Below are 17693 nucleotides of genomic sequence, written 5' to 3' on the forward strand. Positions count from 1 at the left end.
CTGTCGACACCCACTATATTCAGGACAAACACAGTCACTGTTAGAGAGAGTGGCACTGTGCGGAGTGGAATGAACTACACAAATTTCCATGGGCGAAATGTCGCGAACCTGAGTATCCTTAGTTCGATTCCGATTCCAGCATGAAGCAAAGGGCCTGGAAAGGTTTTGAGCTTCCAATCTGAGCTTTTTCTGGCAAACACTCTGAACATATCCTTTTTTATTACAATAAAAGCAAATAGCTTGGCATGACGGGCAATTCTCACGCGAATGTTTAGTAGCACACCGCGGGCATGATTTGATCACTGCATTTGCATGCCGGCATAGCACACGTGGCTGAGAGCCTGGCAGCAGCGGCGCGGCTGGGAGCGAGGGCTGTTTACTGCTCCGTGCAGCTCACCCGGCGGGCTGGTTAACCTGACACACTGCTGGCAAAGTTGCAAATGATTCCTGAGAAAGTCAAGTGTGTCCTGCCGATCAAATATGTCCATCACTTGTTGAAGGGAGGGATTGACTAGTTTCAAAATCTGTTCCCTTATATGAACATCAGAAATGTTCTGTGCAATTGCATCACGTACCATAGTATCTGAATAAGGGAGTCCACATTGACACTCAAAAGCACAATCCCTAGTAAGGCCTTGCAAGGTTGCTACCCACTCCCGATTAGTCTGACCTGCCGTACGTTTTGTACGAAAGAAGGTATATCTTTTTGCAACTACATTGACTGATTCTTTGAAATACGCATCCAATGCAGACGAAATTTCTTCATAGGACAGAGTTGCTACGTCGCATCGGGGAAATAATTTGACTATCACACGGTGTGTGTTCATGCCGTCAGAAGACAACAAATAAGTCTGTCACTCATTACCTTGAATTCTGTAGGCGGCGAGATGGAATCCAAATTGGCGTGACCACTCCGTCCAGCTTTCCAGTGCAGCATCAAAAAGTTGAAAAGTGGGTGCAACAGCTTGTTGTGTCTGCGTTAGGGGTGAAGCGGCTGCTGCCGCATCGTTTTGCATCGCACGTTGACCACGGACGAGCTGTCCAAGGGCATCCAGTAAGGCCTGTGTCTGCAGATTCTGTAAGCGATAACATTCGGACAGTACATCTGGAGATTGTGGTGAAGCCATTACACAAGTAAAGCAGGGCAATTTAGATAAGAACACTTTTACTCTCGTCGCCAATGTTGTGGTTGGCAGGAGAGCCAACACCGTGTTACTAAAGGAGGCTGAAATGCACGCGTTTTAGCTCACGCAGGCTGGCGTGAGGTCTGGAATATGACAAGGCAAATAGAATTGAGAAAAATGGACGTAGCTGGTGGAATACTTAACTTTAATCCATTAATGACAAAAATCGCTCATGACAGTACATGATTCACAATATCAATGGTAACTCAATATGGCACCTTGCTAGGTCGTAGCAAATGACGTAGCTGAAGGCTATGCTAACTATCGTCTCGGCAAATGAGAGCATAGAAGTCAGTGAACCATCGCTAGCAAAGTCGGCCGTACAACTGGGGCGAGTGCTAGGAAGTCTCTCTAGACCTGCCGTGTGGCGGCGCTCGGTCTGCAATCACTAAAGTGGCGACACGCGGGTCCGACGTATAATACCGGACCGCGGCCGATTTAAAGGCTACCACCTAGCAAGTGTGGTATCCGGCAGTGACACCGCAACAACCGTGATGTATACTAATGGACCGCGGCCGATTTAAAGGCTACCACCTAGCAAGTGTGGTGTCTGGCGGTGACACCACACTTCATCTGGCATATTGGTTGGGAAGAGCTTTGTTATGCCGTGAAGCACTTCCATACCTGCTGTCACTAGAAAATAGTTGGCGGGCACTGTGCCTTGTATTCCATATGTGGCAGTATGGACGATATACTGGGAGCGTTACTCATTCCACTGTACGTGCCGCTTGGCGAATGCCCGGAACAGTGGAACCGATGCAGGCAGGGCATTGGCGACATGGGCAGCAGGTGGCCCAGTGGCATGCGGGCCCAGGATTGCTGCATGCACAAACTCTGATATGGTTTGTGTCAGCTGTCATCTGCTCCAGCTGAAACTAACAGAAATGGCCTAAATCAACTGTGTGCTGCGGGGGCGCATGTGTGGCAAGTGGCACATTTGGCACTGTCTGCATGGCAGCCATGGTAACAGGAAGTAAAGTCATACAAAATATACAAAAGCAGCAAAAAGTAGAACACAAGAAGAACACAAGTAAACACTGAATATGACTGGAAAGAATTAAAAAAAAAATACTTGCTCAAATGTATATGAAGTGATGCATACAAAGGCACGGCCAAAAAGTCACAGCAAAACAAAAGACACAGGAATGGAACCCAAGCACGAATAAACTGGAAACAGTCAGAAAATATTTTTGGCACACACAAAAACATTGGCTGGGAAACCTTGTAATGTGACTTGATTCCATAGAATGGGAAACATTCCAAAGCCATAGGAGAGGTACCAGCTGCAGAGCCAGGCTAATCACTATTTGATGGCTCTTAATCTTCCACCATAACCAAGTCCCTCAACATGAGGTAGCAAATATGAGGTAGTCAAGGGGGTGGAAATGTGGATTCCACAATGGCAAGACTGCTTGGTAGCTACAACAGGAAAACACAATTAATTAGCAGGAGTTCAAAATAAGGAAGTATTTATTGCTTAACTTTGTTGTAGTACATGATCTGTTGGTTGACAATTATAGAAGACATGACTAGATGAAGCATCTGTAGAATGACATAATTTACAAGTCACAAATCTTGCATTGACAAATTAATCTCTTGTAATCTTGAATGTTGAATACAGTGAATTTGAAGACTAACTTGTAACTGGGCTACAAAGACTTGATGGCAGCAATGACTGAGCTGCAGACAATGACTGACTAACATCGGTGCTGATTGACCACTGAGTGCGGCTATGTACTATAGACTGGCACAAGTGCACAACACTCCTGCTACATGTAAAGTGGGCTAGCGGCCTTATGGTGAGCATAGGTACTGCAACTAGCTGTGTACTCTTTGGCTAGCACACCATTCTTCTGTTCCATTTATTGAGAGAATCGCATCAGGCGGATCGATCTCACAGGTGGTGGTGTGGTCATATGACTGTTGATATCACTCAAAAAATTATGAGGGGTATACAATAAGTAATGGAATACATTGTTCTTTGGCCGATTTCATCTGAAAAGTGAAGAATTTCTCATGGGACATCATGGAACATTCCTCCTTCAGCCCCTATAGTCTCAGGGATTTCCAGTAGGTGTGGCAAATATGTGGCCTTCAAAATAGTGTTTGTGATGAGATGTGTTCCAAGCAATCATTTATTTTGGTGGAAAACCAGAGCATCACAGACATTCATAGGTGCTTGCAGAACGTCTATGGAGACCTCGTAGTGAACAAAAGCATGATGAGTCAATGGGTGGGGCATCTGTCATCATTACACTGATGTTGCACAAACCTGCCTGATCTCTGTGTGCCAGCTGGCTACACACAAGTGTGACTCTTGCAGTGTTGGAATGTGTAGACACTCTCATTCAGCGTGATTGATGGATCACAATCAAACACCTCACTGCTTAGCTTGACATCTCTATTGGTAGTACTGACACACTCGTCCACCAGTTGTGGCAAGCAAAGATGTGTGCCCACTGGGTTCCTTACCATCTAACAGAAGACCATACAGAGCAACTAAGAACTAGCTGTGCTTGTGCGTTAAGAGGCTGATCATTACAACATTTTGTTGAACATTGTCTTAGGTGATGAAACATGGGTTCATTATTTTGAACTGTAAATAAAATGGCAATCCATGGAGTGGTGCCACATTATCTCTCCTCTGAAGATGATGATGATGTTGGTTTGTGGGACACTCAACATTGTGGTCATCAGTGCCTGTACAAGTTCCAATCTTTCCATTTCCAGTCTCACCACTACCCAAATGATGAAGAGATGATGAGATGATGAAGACAACATAAACACCCAGTCCTTGGCGAAAAAATCCCTGGCCCAGCAGAGAATCGAACCCAGGACCCCACGATCCAGAGGCTCATTTGAAGAGGAAGTTTAAAGTCACATCCTCAGCTAGTAAAGTCAAGGCAATGGTTTTCTGGGATTCTGAAGGGGTTATTCTGTTTGATGTCTTCACTCATGGTGCAATGACCAACTCTAAGTGTGTTGTGCTACCCTCAGGAAATTGAAGAAATAACTTCAGCACGTTCATCATCACAATAATGCAAACAAACTTCTCTGTCTCCATAACAACCCCACACAAATCTGCTCAATCGAGAGGAGATAACAAAACTTCACTGGTTTCTTCTTCATCATCCACTATACAGCCTAGATCTTGCTCCTTCTGACTTCTATCAATTAGGCTCAATGAAGCGTGCACTCTGCAGGGAGCAGTACATGGATTATGGAGAAGTTATTGATGCAGCAAGATGGTAGCTCTGATGACAACCAGTGCAGTAGCACCATGCAGACATTCAGGCCTTCCCAGTAAGGTGGTTTAAGTCCATCACACTGACAGGAAATTATGTTGAGAAATAGGATTTTGTAGCCGAAAGGGTGTGCTGGAATCCTGAATGAAATCAACCTGCTTTCAGAAAAAAATGTTGCATCGCTTACTGAACATTCCTCATACATAGGTGGTCTGAAAAATAGTCTCCCCTCTGTAAGCAACATTCACAGTAAAATGCACTTGGGACAACAGACAAAAGTTATCAAACTTTGAAACTTCAGTGTAATGCCCTATACTCACAAGAAAATCCATACAAATGCTTCCATTTTTTCATAGTCATTAGATTCAATTGATGATTACAAATCTTAAGTATGACAATAATAAGCCAACAAGTCTGTCTTCCTATCTTCCCAACAATAAATACAACCCAATAACTCCCTACATAGATCTAAAATTTTTGTTGATGAATCTTCTATAAAACCAGGCAGTACAGTATATTTAATGTCATTACATGGAAAAATATTTTGCCTCAAAGACAGTCAACATTATTCCATTTCAAAATACCAGACAAATTCATTACTACTTAAAGCTTAAACGTAAACAGATTTTGCCATCATAGCACTGTGAAGTATCTTAAATGTAATCTTATTGCAAAAATTCTCAGATTGAACCAATAAGGCACAAATTTCATTGCAAAAAGATAAGAAACTTTTTCTAACTCTTAGGCAAAGCAGTGGATAAACTTGTGATTACTATGTTGTGAAACTACACTTGCAAATGTCTTGTGTATGTGCACCTAGTACCTATAGTAGGAGAAGAAAACTTGAAAGTTTTCGAGATTAATCAGAGAAAGCACATAGCAAAAAAAATCAATAAATATTGGAAAAATTATGACATTAGCTCAATGTTCTCTCATCACATCATGTAGCATACAAAATAGTGTACATCCCTTGAGGGAATTTTTTCAATATCTTTTTTTTCTACTACTAACATGAGTTTGTTTGGAAGCATGTTTCGAAATAACACTTTACATACACTCTAAAAAAATTGAAAATCACACAACACAGACTTCTAACATTAGTTTATTGACATACAGTCAGTTCCACAAGAAAGTGTACGCTGTCATATGGTATAAAAGACACTATTACAAATATATGTTTACACAAAAATACATGTTATTATTAATTGTACAATTACCTAAAGCTTCGCACCTATTTGGCATGCTTTTCATGAGATTATCTGCACATTCTCTCAGTAAGGATCACCATATCATCCTGATTTTAAATGACAGCTGCTTCGAAGCAAATAATGGCTTTCCTTTAAGCATCATCTTAAACATTTTTGATCAGATTTGTATCCAAAGAAATGCCAGGCCAGTCAATCATGGACCCCCTTGTCTTGTCTCCATGCTGTACAGAGACAGTTGACATGTTTCAGATCACTATTCTCTTGAAGCAACCTGTTTGCCTTGTTTGAACCAAATAGCTTCTTAACAGTGATAAATATTGCACATTATTACAGTGTTTAAAATGGCTGTAAATAAGTGCAAATAGCCAAAACCGCTTCTGGAGAGACATCCCCAAACATGCACTTTTAACAGGTGTTTCACATTCTGTTTAAGCAACCTTTCATGCTTCGTACACGAGACTTTCAAGATATTTTGCACTCATTTTAAAATGCAACTGACAAAATAAAACATTTCACTCTCACACTGTTTACTTACACACTGTGCAAAAGCACATTGATTACAGATTTGAGACCACTAACAGACCACAAACAGACCTCTAACAGACATGTTGCTGCAGATGTTACATTTAAAATTATTGCATACCCTTTCTTGTGGAACTGACTGTAACTATACATTGCATTCTTACTACTCAATTTGGCATTCTACAAACCCAAACACTTTGAGGTTCCCAAGACAGCTTTCTCAGTATTTTAGACAAATATACATTTTAAATGTTACACACGTCTGAAATAACATTACATTCTACAGTCTGAGTCAAATTCAGAAAAAATCTACACTGTCTTCACTCATAAAATATTTAACATATACAGTTGCCCTCATTTCACATTTGCCTAAATACATTCTCCTTGCCATAGTTTCTTGACATTTTGACATCTTTTCAGTACATTTACCCAGATATTTGCATGTACTGTGGGTAGAACAATGGTAAAATTTTCAGTTTCATTGGTGACTTGGGTATTAATAGTTTGCTGGCAAACATCATCCACTACTGCCAACTCTTATGATTGATAGTTACATTTTTAGTCCCTGCCAACAGAAATTCACCTTTTGCAGCTTAAATCTTTTCAACTTCATTTATTAGATCTGACTCTACTGTTACAACATTATTCACAAATAAATTACCAAGAGCATAGGATTGTTTGAGTTCCAATTCAATGGCAAGTTCTTCTCTTAGCTCCATGATCTGAATGCTGCAATTTAAAATCTCATATCTTAATTCTTTTAATTATTTCTTAATAAATCACTCTTAGACTGATATAAACTGTTATTTAGTCCACTTTTTGTCTGTTCAAATATATTACTTGGTTCACTTTTTGCTGTCTCAATTCTGCCAGCCAAGTCTTTATCATGACAACTTTTTATTGGTTTCAGCTAACTGTGCTTGCATAAACCTATTTAGTAGTTCAGTCGATATATCATTGTATTCTAACAGTCCTCTGTGACTGAAACTTTGGAACAGGCTGCAAACACTACTCACTTTTGCATCAAATGCTGCTTTTCTAGAACTTTGATTAAGTTCCATATTATTGTGTAAAACTATTGCTGCCATGCTAGGACCAAGTTCCATATTATTGTTTAAAGCTGGTTCTTAATTAACCAACTGGTCCTAGTTTTCCATTTTGGAGAATGCTAACTAGCACACTAATACTAAATAAAAAATAAATTTCTATCACTATCTTGGCAACTGAACGGAGTAAATGTGACAATAAAGTGCTTTTTTGGCATCGATGATGATGATGTTCTGCACAATTACATCAAGTCATTCACTTTGATTCAGACATTGACCTTCAAAGAAATCACATTTGCAGATAACAATGCTGGTTTCGACATCCATAACCTCCTGTGATTTTTCTTATTATGCTTCCAAATTTTTGTCTTTAGCTGACGCAGACATGTAATTGATAAACTATAAGTATGCCAGCATATCCCAGCTCAACTCACCGTGATAAAATGTGTCAACAATGTTATAAACACACTTCAATACTTAACTTAAAAATCTCAAATTTAATATGTGGGTGATGCAACTCTTGAAGATAATAACTTTTCCTTTTAAACAACCATGGCATTCATTTTAAGCAATGTCAGGCCAACTTTATGTCCTACTAGTTACTAAGTAATATAGTCCACACAATAAGTTCTAACTGTTTATTATACATGCTAAAGGAAATCATAAAGTTCACGTCATAAATACTGTTCCATCACTGACCTGCCACGACTTCAACTACGCTGCTTTTATAAATTGTCTATAAGCAACATTGAAAATGAACATAATTGTTTCTCTACATTTTATAATTTACAATTAAAATTTTACAGATCTGAATGGTCTGATGTTGAATTAAACTCAATCTTGACAAGAATCTCCATATACAATATAATACTGCTGATTTAGACACATTTACTTTTGTAATTATATGATTCCAGTTTAGTTAACAATATATTGCATGAAATAACTTTCAACTTAAATGAATTCTGATACTCGCAACAGGTTCTCAGTATTATAATACTGAATACATCAAATAAAATTACTTCCTTCTGCCTAAACTTTTAAGAAGTTGTTATATTCACATCTGTTTACATTCTAATCTGTGTTGCAATGTTTAATGAATTTACAATGAAATTCAACCAACTTGTTCCAAAGTGATCCATTCATATATGAAACAGATAATTAACTCCAGTCTCACTCCAACAAACTCATGGTCACCAACCCCTTTATCTGTAATGATGCTCCCTATTTGCTCAGGATTATTTGTTGCTAAGAGGTCAAGAATGTATCTACAACCATTTACTCTTTGAGTGGGCTCCTGGGCTAATTGCTCAAAACAATTTTTGGAGCAAGCACAATATTGGACAAAGTTTTATGCCTAGAACTGGCTTTGAATGTGTATTTTCTCTCAAATGACCTGGGGTAGACTGAAATCAGCAACACCTTAAAATGAATGTAATGAATGTGTGGGGCACCTATATGAGATTGATGTAATGATTGATAGCAAATACTCATCTTTGTTTCTCAGAAATCTTGTTGATGCAGTAGCCATAAAATAATCAGCAAGTATCTGCTCCACCAAAATTTTCTGCAATTTGCTGTGACCCTGATCGTTGATTAACCACTGCTTATATATTATTTTAACAATCACTGGTTATGTCAACCATTATTAAAAATGGAAAATTTATGGATAACAATCAAAAACCTGCTGGTCTATACAGAATGAGATCACGAAGTTAGGTATTAAATTATTACTCTCACATTCCATCATAAAGTTTTGCATAGCTTTTAGCTACTAGTATTGGAATTCATAAAATCAGTTTGTCAATATTATTTTCTTTTTTATAAAGTTTTTTATACCAAGAGTTTTATTAGTTGGAATATGTTCATCACATGCTCATGTGCTAATGAAAGGTTGGCATCACTTCCTGTGAAAGGTATACTGGAAATATAAAATGAGAATTGCTTACGTTCTGTGTTTAAGTATTGATTAGTAACAGCTGAACCAGAGCAAAGATGTAATGAAATTAACAAAATTATAATAAACTGAGTGATCATGTAAATGAAATAAGAATGTTCCAAAATTTTTATAGACTGTTATGTGGCAGCCTGAAACCTGAGGTCAACACTTCATGTCATACTTACCCTAATGATCATATACTGGTACATTTCAAAATCATATTCAAGTTTTTTATGAATCTTTCTATGACAGTCTCATCTGAGCCAGAGGATTAGTAAAAGAGACCAATTACTAATTTATTCCAGTTGTCAAGTGGAACCTCTATACATACTAACTCACAGAAACTACCAACTTCAATTTAACTTGAAGGTAAACCACTTCCAACAGTGATAAAGAAGCCACTGTAGACTGTACGCAATCTATCCTTACTGAACACTGTTAGGATCTTTGTAAAAGTTTCGGCTGCACTTATCTCTGACTTTAGCCAGCTTTCAGTACCTATAACAACTTGGGCTTCAGTGCTTTTTGTTGCTACTAGGAGCTCTGGTACTTTCCCAAAACAGCTGCAACAATATACATCTGTAATACTTATGGTTTCTACCTTCATTCTATGTTTGATCTACATCCTTTGAGACTGAGGCTCTTTTTGTTGTTTCTCAAGACCCTCTAAACAAAACCACTGCCCAGTCCACCACACACGGCCCCCACTACATTTTCAGCTGTCCCTAGCATGTAATGGGCCCTTATCTATTAAGTGGAACCTGATACCCCAACATCCTATGGCACAACTTGAGGAATCTGCAGCCTATATGGTTGCAGAACTACCTGAGCCTCTGATTCAGGCCCTCCACATGGCCCTGTACCAAAGGTCCACAATCAGTTCTGTAAATGATGCAACAAATGGTGAACACTGCCTTCAACTTGCAAACAATACTGTATAATCTTACTCTCCCACACATCACCATTAAATTCCAATAGTCTCTTCATTATTTTCAAAAGCTTCGAGAAGCATAAGATATACAAAGGAAAAACTTCTTATTTATCTGCATTTTCTCTTCTTGTTGGCTCCAAGTCTTGCATCTAGGGGTACATCCTTGTGGCTGAAATTTTGATTTAATGTTGTGGGTTCCTGATGACTAAATAACTGATGAAGATTTGACTCTATATTTCTTGAATTTTATTCTTTGTCACATTATTAAATATCACACTGTTTTTATAATTTCCACTTAATATTCCAAATTACATTGTTAGTGTCAATCACATAAATATATCTATCTCCATCAGAGGCATGCCCTCTACTACTGCATTCTGTGATACTCACAATATTCCAAAGAGTTTACAAAGGAAAAGAATGTACAAACTTTCTTGACAAGGGAAGGATCATCACCGAGATATAACATTATTTTATAAATGAATCCAGAAATAAATTTAATAATTAATGTTAGATTTTGCAATCAATAATATGAATTTTAAGTATGCCAGATATTTCTAAAAGAAAAATAATTCTAGCCTTACCTACAGAGTACTAATAAATTAATTTCTTGTTACACATTTTAGCCTGAAATATAATACTACGTATACAAAATCAAATGAAATTCTTTCATTGAAAAAGCTGAGACTGTTCACCTATACCAGATTCAGGATTAATCCTGCTATTGGCTACTTCTATAAAAAAAAAAAGTTATGCTAGAAAAAGGGTGTTCCATAACAATTCCGCTTCACAAAATTTTGGAAACAGTGTGTTTACAATATTTTGTGACAGACTAAGGTTTGCCAAACAGAGTACAAAATGATGCTCAGGATAATGGACAGATATACAGAAGCATCTAATACACAGAATATTACAGAAAACACATGAAAAATATCTACTACAAAAATCATAATCTATACATACATCAGGATATGGCACTAATATTTCTGGGCAAATGGAACATACTGTGACAAGTCAAATAATACAAGGTTAAAACTACAACATTACACCATTAAACTATAAAAATAAATATAGAGACAAGGTAAATTACTATTCAAAATCTTCAAAAGAGAAGAGAAAAATTTCAGAGCCTAAGTATACAATGAGTGAGCTGACCCGAAAAATCACAATGACAGGCACAGACCAGAAGAATACACTCAATCATGAGTAGGAATCAATCAGCCACATAAACCAGAGTATTCAAGGATATATTGACTTATGAAAGAACAAAATTATGGAAAAATATCAGGGCCTAAGCTTGTGATGTGGGGATCAATCCACACTGACTGGGTACAAGTCAGTCACAACTAAATGAATAAACCTCACAATCTTATCAGTAGGTCCAACTATACGCAAAGAATAATGGTAAGAAGCGCACGCACAACACACATACACAGAGAGAGAGAGAGAGAGAGAGAGAGAGAGAGAGAGAGAGTCACGAAGACCAGGGGTACCCAAAACAGAATGAATATGTCCACAACTCAAATCCCAATCAGATACAATATTGCAATACTCAGAAAAACTATAGGTAAACAGTCATAAATTAGCTTTGAATGATGACACAATCCAATAGCTTGAGGACCAAAATCAGCGTGTGAAAGCAGACATGTATACATCTCATTAGATTGTCTACATTAGTAAATGTTTACCACACTATTTGTTTAACATACACACATAAAGACCTAGAAGATTCATTTACAGTTGATAAAAAAAATACATACTGGTTTAAAGTTACATAATGTATTGGAAAATTGATGCATACTTAATAAAAACGGGGGGAGGGAGAGAGAGAGAGAAGCATGCAGTTGTGCTGAATAACACTGTCTTTAGCAGTCTTGCCTAACAATTCACAAATATCAGTCACAACACAGATCCAGTTGACAGATGCTCAAATATCTACCCAGCACCTATGATCTCTTGGAAGTTTGTTGGTGCAACATGGTACAGCCTGCCATATTGGAGTGTAGGGAGTGGATCCACCCACATCTTTCAGTTTCTCATTACACTCTCCAACAGATAGGCAACTTCCTGTCTAGCAAACATATCAAATCCTGAAACATTGTTTTGTGTACTAAATACACTGTTCAATATCTTCTTCACATCACACAAGATATATTCTCCTTAGCATATTTTCAAAGTCAGTTATATGGGATTTATATCAGGTGAAATTAAAAGGAGTTCACAAATGAAACATTAATACTCAGAGTTAAATGCAATGAAAAGAATGGACTAATAAGGTATTACTATTCCTAATTTTTTTTTCAGTACAAATTATGAATATTGGCCCTTTTCCAAACTGTAAAAAGATCTACCCAATTTAGTCTCATGGCACATATGTATCAAATTCTAAAGCACAAATCTATTACAGAACACAACTGTATAGCGTATCAAAGATTTTAACTCCATCAATAAGTAAGACAGAACTTTAAAAATCTCAACATCTTACATATTAAATTCCGGACAAAGAAAACACAATTATGTAGTTTTATGAATCTACAGATACATTTAAACTCAGTCAATTGAGAAAATAGAACTTTAGAAACTACATGATCTTACATACTATATTCATGACAATTGAAAAAGAACAAACAAACAAAAATTAGATACTTATGGATCATGTCTATATGCTTTCAGTTCAGTGATATTGCATAATCCAAACAACTTCTTAGATTTAGGATACACAAGTCTGTATGCATTAGGATGTGGATTTTCATGAATCTTGACTGGTCCAATATAAATATAGAAAAATTTATTTATCTCAGATGTCAACACTTTAGACTTCTCTTTGGCTTTCACCAACACAAGATCTCCTACTATAAACTTAGAAAATCTACCTTTACCATCATGTCTCTGCTTTCTCCTGTCCCCTTGTTTTTCCATCATCTCCCTAACACACTCGTCCCTTTCTTGTGGTGACAGAATTTTACATGGTGGAAACTCAACATTTTCAGAAATAAAGTTAGCTGGTCTGCGATTAAACATGATTTCAAATGGTGAAAAACCCACTGAAGATGTTGTAAGCTGTTCATGATTTCCTCAAATTACTGACAAAATCCATCCAACTGGTATGATTCTTTTTACAATATGTTCTAAACAGTCTTCCAATCTCTCTCATATGTCTTTGTGCAGAGTTACTTGAAGGATGTTACACTGAAATTAGAATACACCTTTTTTTATTATCAACAAAATATTTCCAAGCTTGTGATGTAAACTGAAAACCCTTATCAGATAAAATTGTTTTAGGAACACCTACCTAATGAAAATATGTGTTTCCAGACTTTGAGATGATTTGTTTACAGGTAGCTTTTCTAAGAGGAAACAGCTTCATGAACTTCAAAAACACATCAACCAGCACAAAAACACAACAAAATCCATTCTTAAACTTAGGTAGAGGTCCATAAACATCCACAGACATGTGATCTAGGTTACTATTAGAAAGTATGTCTTGCATTTGACCTGTACTTGTTTGGTTACTTACCTTCACTCTTTGACATCTGTCACAGCTGGTGATCTTCTTCTTAACTCTCCCACCTATGTTACAAAAACAGATGTTTTCCTGAATCTTTTGTGAGCATTTGGATGATACACAATGACTGAAATTCTCATGTGTCTAGGTCATTAAAGTATCAATACACTGTTCCGGCAACATAATTTCCAATCCTCTGAGTCAGTCTTATGTCTCCTGAATACCTTTGTGTACCTTATAATACTGCTCAAACAATGGAAAATCCAGAATAGAATGCAACAATACCAGAGAAGGAAAGTTACTACTCACCATATAGTGGAGATGCTGAGTCGCGATAGGAACAATAAAAAGATTCACACAATTATAGCTTTTGGCCATTAAGGCCTTTGTCAGCATTAGACACACACACACACACACACACACACACACGTCTGCAGTCTCAGAGGACTGAAACAATCATTGTTTCAGTTCTCTGAGACTGCAGACGTGAGTGCAAGTTGCATTTGCGTGAGTGAGTGAGTGAGTGTGTGTGTGTGTGTGTGTGTGTGTGTGTGTACTGCTGACAAAGGCCTTAATGGCCAAAAGCTATAATTGTGTGAATCTCTTTATTGTGCCTATTGCAACTCAGCATCTCCGTTATATGGTGAATAACAACTTTTCTTCTCTGTATTGTTATAATACTGTTCTGTTTTTTCTACTCCTTTCTTACCCAACATGCTCTTAACCAATTTCCAGTTTTTAACATGATTTTGATACCTATGGATGTCTTTGCAAGTTTACAGGATATATGTTTCTTCCTTCAAACCTTTCAAGTACATAATTTTAAACTCTCTCTCTCTCCTTCTCCCAAGTTGTTAGATGATTCAGTTCCTAAAGATAGCCTAGACAAAGCATCAGCAACTAAATTGCCTGTGCCCTTAATATATCTGATTTCATAGTTGAACTTCTGTAAAAACAAGGCCCAACAAGTAATTCTGTTATGGTACAGCTTACACACCTGAAGATAACATAATGCTTTTTGATTAGTATAGATGATGAATTTGTGGCCTAGTAAATAATTTTTAAATTCGTTGAGTGCCCAATGTGCAGCCAAAAGTTCTTTCTCAGCTACAGTATATGTCTCTTCATGTTTCTGCAATATTCTACTAGCAAATGCAAGAGATCTATGTTCAATAACACTATCAGTTTCAACCTCCTAAAATAAATGAGCACCCAATCCAAAATCACTACTGTCTGTCATAATACAAAAAGTAAGAGGCAAATCTGGTCTGAACAGTATCTGACTTTGACACAACTGTCATTTGATTTCATCAAAAGCATCCTGACACTTCTGATTTCAGTCCCAAACAGTATTTTTCTTCAAAAGTTCACACAAGCATGGAGCACGCAAAGCTTGGCTGCAACAATATTTTCTATAAAATCCAGTCTACCCAAAAGATGATTTAAGCTGTATTTTATTGCAAGGACAAGGAAAATTAGCAATAGCATCAAGTTTCTCTTTATCATGTCTAGTTCATTTTTCAGATATAATATGTCCTAAAAATTTAACTTAATCCACGCCAAATTTACACTTACCTATTTTCAGTCATACCTCCTGATTCTAATTTTGAAAACACATCTCTTAACAGATCCAAATGTTGTTCCTAAGTCTTTTCAGTGACTAGAATGTCATCAAAATGCACAATTAATTTTGAACTCACTTCACTTCCTAAGACAGAATCCAGAGCTCTTACTAATTTATCTACAGATATATTAAGCCTAAATGGCAACACACAATAGTGAACACAATGACCCTCCATACAAAATTGCTGTATAATTTTTAGAATTAATTTCAAGTGGGATATGGTGAAATCCAGAGGTCAAGACAAACTACTCATGTCTTTTTTACATAATCAAATTTGTGTAACAGCTTGTTCCTGTTCTCAGGATGACCATTCTCTCCAAAAAGAAATTCATTAAGATGTCTAGAGTCCCAAACAATTCTCACTCCATCATTTCTCTTACCTACCACAACTAAAGGATTATTGTAAACACTCCTACTTCTCTCAATTACATCCCATGTTCCCATTTTCGGAATTTCTGTCTCTACATCTTTCCTTTTTGAAAATTGTATATTACTTGGCTTGAGAAAGAAAAGTTGATGGACTTTAAGGTAAAGTATGCATTGATAGCCTTTGACTTTCCCTGGTTTATTACTAAACACATTTCGAAATTCCAATAACAAATTTGTAAGTAGTTCCTTTTGTCTGTCATTAAGATTCATAGCTGCCCTTGGTTTAGAATCTACTACAATTTAAAAATCCTGGTCCTCAGTCTCACCAAAATCTATATCATCAAACACCTGGTACTCACTTTGGTTCACAATGTTTTGCAAATAGTTACAACTTTTACCCACTATTTAAAATACAGAAATTAGTTTTCATATAAGTATTGCTTTTAGGTTCCAAAATAAACAATTATTTAGCATTCCATCCAAAACAGGCATCAACTATCACTATCCAATCCACACCAAGAATTATATTTTCTTCTAGACTAGGGATCACTAAGCATCCATGTTCAAAGGCTTTGTCTTCTATATTAGACTCTAAAAGTATCAGAGATTTTATCAATTTACTTTGCTTACCTGTAACTCCTCTTATCTTTACACCTACAACAGGCATTTCCACCAAATTCTTTCTGTATTTAATCTTGTCTCTAAACTGCTCAGATATATCACAAGTCAGGCTACCAGTATCAATCAAACAGTTCCCTTCCCACTTAAGAATCTTAATTTTAATGTAAGAACATCCAAATTCTGAATCATCATCTATATTATTAGACACTTCATGTAAAAGATCACTTTCAATTTCAAGAAATGCTACATCCACACTGTTTTTGCAGCGTTTTATCAATTTTACTGGTATCATACCTTTTTTCTGGCTACTCATGTCGTCAGAAGAATACTGAAAAACACTCAATGGGTTCTGTAGCACAACTAACATCACTTATTACAGAAGGAACACAAAATATACTACTATCAAAATTACACTTCCTACTTAGATCTTCTTTCACTTCTTTCCACCAATCTGCATACAAATTTTGACTGACCATAGCTAACTTATTCCAAAATGCACATTTATCTATGTTATCATGGTTCCAAACAAATCTCAAAAAAATTTCATCTTTGTTCTCTAGGCTTACAGATAACTCTCCTTTACTGTTTGGATCATTACTCTGCATAACATTAATGAAAAATTGCTTTGACTGGACTGGTGTTCCATGACTCTTAGTTGCATCATCACAAACTTCACTTACCTTCGCAAATAACTCTGAAACTTCATTATTCTTAAACTTCAAAAAAACCTGATACTCATCATCATCATTATCATCAACATCATATTCTTCCAAAACTGCTTCATCAATAACATCATTAACAACACAAATACTGAGCGAGGTGGCACAGTGGTTAGCGCACTGGACATACATTCTGGAGGATGATGGTTCAATCCTACATCCGGCCATCCTGATTTAGGTTTTCCATGATTTACCTAAATCTCTCCAGGCAAATGTCGAGATGGTTCCTTTGAAAGGGCATGGCCAACTTCATTCCCCTAATCCGATGAGACCGATGACCTCGCTGTTTGGTCTCCTCCCCCAAACAACTAAACCTAACACAAACAACCAACAACACAAGTCTCATCACCATCAATGTCATATTCCTCGCATACATTCATTTGCAATGAACTACCAGTCTCAGACTTACCAACCTCAGTCATTTCACAGCTCTGATTCACATCTATATCAAAAATACCACCTAATTCAGATCCAACACATTCATCACCTGTTTTACATGTATCAATAACACTGTTTTCTGACCAAGAGAAGAAATCATTAGTACACACTACATCAAAATTATCATTACTCTCACATTATGGTTTGTGAATGATATCTACATCACTATAATTGAACATAGTATTCCAAAACTTTTGATCAAAACATAATTGAGAAACCTGATGTTCCTTCTGTCCAACTTCAGAGACCTGTGCCACATTATTAATACTGTTATTATTGTCTAAATGTAAGTGTAAATCGGAGGTCATGCACTTGCGATTGAGGCAGACCACTGTTTCCTGAATA

The 17693-nt window shown here is 36.9% G+C and overlaps 1 long non-coding RNA gene across 1 annotated transcript in view; it reads right to left on the bottom strand.

The window, feature by feature from the left end:
• Positions 1-10295: 10295 nt before the first annotated feature.
• LOC126341482 (uncharacterized) overlaps positions 10296-17693 on the bottom strand; it is a 159672-nt gene continuing 152274 nt past the window's right edge. Inside the window, exons 2-3 of the long non-coding RNA XR_007565153.1 lie at positions 17041-17224; positions 10296-12162 (exon numbers count right to left, since the gene is read on the bottom strand). This is a non-coding gene — a long non-coding RNA (uncharacterized LOC126341482). The remainder of the gene's footprint in view (positions 12163-17040; positions 17225-17693) is intronic.

The sequence above is a fragment of the Schistocerca gregaria genome, chromosome 1, assembly GCF_023897955.1.
Source record: "Schistocerca gregaria isolate iqSchGreg1 chromosome 1, iqSchGreg1.2, whole genome shotgun sequence".
Lineage (NCBI taxonomy): Eukaryota > Metazoa > Arthropoda > Insecta > Orthoptera > Acrididae > Schistocerca > Schistocerca gregaria.